The sequence below is a fragment of the Brassica napus genome, chromosome C8, assembly GCF_020379485.1.
Source record: "Brassica napus cultivar Da-Ae chromosome C8, Da-Ae, whole genome shotgun sequence".
Taxonomy (NCBI): domain Eukaryota; kingdom Viridiplantae; phylum Streptophyta; class Magnoliopsida; order Brassicales; family Brassicaceae; genus Brassica; species Brassica napus.
This window is the reverse complement of record NC_063451.1, coordinates 10,643,458-10,646,151: the sequence shown is the minus strand read 5'-3', so window position 1 is coordinate 10,646,151 and position 2,694 is coordinate 10,643,458. Positions and strand designations below refer to the sequence as shown.

The 2,694-nt window shown below is 42.7% G+C and overlaps 1 non-coding gene across 1 annotated transcript; it reads left to right on the top strand.

Annotated features, from left to right (window-relative positions):
- Positions 1 to 295: 295 nt before the first annotated feature.
- On the top strand, positions 296 to 403 carry LOC125592186. The gene has a single exon (XR_007328033.1). It is a non-coding gene; the product is annotated as a small nucleolar RNA R71 (small nucleolar RNA).
- The last annotated feature ends 2,291 nt before the right edge of the window (positions 404 to 2,694 follow it).

The window sequence follows — 2,694 nt, the reverse complement described above, 5'->3', positions numbered from 1 at the left end:
CATGTCTACAGCTACTTCTCCTTCAGCTGAGCAGACCTGCTTCCTGAGAAGCTCATGAACCACATCTAACTTTGCTCTAACTTCGTCCATCTGCTCCTTCCCTAGGGATGCAACAGACTTCTTCCTCTCAAAGTCAGTGTTCTTGGTGCTGCTGCTGTTTGCTAGATTTTCTATCAGTCTCACAGCTACCACCGGATTCCTGGTGTTGAAGTTTCCCTCGCTAGCTGTATCAAGAGACATCTGATACCTCAAGGCGATACCTCTGAAGAAAGGGCTCAGCAGTTGCACTTCGTTGAATCCGTGGTGTGGACAGTCTCGCTGGAAGAACATGAATCTGATCCACGCATCTTTGAAAGACTCTCCAGTCTCCTGCGCGAATGTAGCAATTTTGCTCCTCAAGTCTTCAGCGCGTGCCTCATCGAAGAAGTTTCGCAAGAAAGCATTCTTGATGTCAGCCCAGGATGTTAGAGCCAGTGCATCGCTTCTCCAGTCAGAGTATACTTGAAGAGCTTTGCACAATAGGTAGTCCTTGGGGACTCCATCCATACGAATAGCAGCGATAAGATCCTCGAACCTCTCTAGATGGTCCATAGGATGCTCGTACGGTAACTCAGAGTAGGGTAGCTGTGACACGAGTGTGTAGTACTGAGGCTTCAGCTCGAAATTCTCCTTCTGAATCTCTGGAAGTCGAATAGTTGATCTGTTGGTGTAGTACTCATCTGGACGATTGTAGTCAGCCAGTGCCCTTGGTTGAGCAGCCTCTTCTACAGGTTGAGCAGCTCATGTAGCATCAGCATCAGGGATTACATTCCCCTGAGCGTCTAGTATCTGACTAGTTGCATTACGCAGATGACCATCCTGGTCATACAAGTTTCCATTCTCATCATGTCTGAGAATAACAATCGCAACCATGTTTCGCGACTGATGATCGATCGATGTACGCCCTGTAGTATCGATCGATGTCGAATGATGTAGATCGGTCGACGATGAAGGTCGGGTGTCGGTCGACGGTTGGGTGCGAGAATCAGTCGACGTGAAAGCTGCTGCGTCGAGCGATGTGGAACGTTGGTCTTTGCAGATCGTGCGTTCCAAGTGAGCAGGATCTTCTGAGAATAACAGGTGTTTGTCCTTATTGCTTCTGGTACTGCTGGGCATGCACCTGAAAAGACAAGAAAAAATTTTGTGTCAGAATGGGGGTAGAGAAAAGAATAATAATCAATAAAACTAAATCTAATGGCGATCAAAGCTCCCCGGCAACGGTGCCAAATTTGATACCACTCAAATTACCCTAAGGAGTGAATTACTCTCTCAAATAAGAGGTTCAGTTGCAGTACTTAGGGATCGAATCCACAAGGAGCTAGGGAACCTTTGAAATCTAGTAAATTAATAATTCTAAGTGTTTGTTGTTTTATGGTTTAAAAGTAAATAGCATTCCTAATTGAGCAAGTCTATTGCTCGACTAACAAGATGATTGGGGGTGTAACTTAATGGAAGCTATTAGATGCATGGTTTCTATTCAGGTGTTGGAGATTATAATCCTATAGATGCCTAACAGTTGCATGCATGATATATTAGAGCTCTACTCCTTAATCACAGTGATCAGCGATGGCAATGTTTCACTGGTTAACTAACTAGATCTTGGATCTCAACTGTCGTCTTTTGATCACAAGAAAGTGTCGATAGGTGGTCCTATAGGGATATCGATCGATACACCTTTCGTAAATATCGATCAATTGTGAGAAGACAATATCGATCGATGCTTCTAGTTAAGCCCTAGGCGCAGGTTGATGATGCTCACTAGTCTCCTAGATCAGCGATTAGCATCTCTCTAGCAGTCCTAGCATGACAAATTAGATTCAGGACTGGATGATCAAGGATGCTTGACACATGTAAATTCTTAGGTTCATGTTCAAGTTAGCAAGGCTAAAACAAGCATTAAGAACAATCAATCAATGAATATCACAACTTAGCACTCTATAGTTGGGGCTAATCCCTCTAACCTATTTGAACCCTGAATCTAACAAGTGAACTACTCAGACATAGCTAAGCAATTCTTGACACAAAATGTAGATAAAACTGATAGAATAGAATAGATGAATCAATGGAGTTCCAATCACAAATCTCTCTATGATTTTGTCTCCTAAAACTTTCTGCTGAAAATAAGAATACAATGGTAGCTAAAAGCTCTCTGCCTCCTAACACTTAGGCAAGTATATAACTATTAGGTTAAAAACTCGTCAGGGGTAATCTTGTAATTTGGTGAAGCCTTGGGTTTAAAGTCGTCTAGAACCAAGTCGCGCGTCTCGCGTCTCGACATCGATCGATGGTACAGGATGTACATCGATCGATCATAATCTTCAATCGTCAAGGCCTCTCTTCTGTATCGATCGACGGCACTGGATGTGCATCGATCGATTGCTTCTTCTTCGTATCGACCTCTAATGGTCAGCTCGGATGAAATCTCTTTTAAGCTCCTAAATGCTCCATAATCATCACTTTATTCCAAGATACTCCTGAACCTGAAAACATACCTAATAGGATAGAATATATAATATAGAGTTAGTAAAACACTTATATACCATGGATGAAAATGGGTCAAATCCATGGTATATCACTCATCAAAGATTGGACCAAGATCATAGCTCAATGGTCTCCTAGTGACAAAAAGTGAATCTTGCGTCGGATTATCGAATT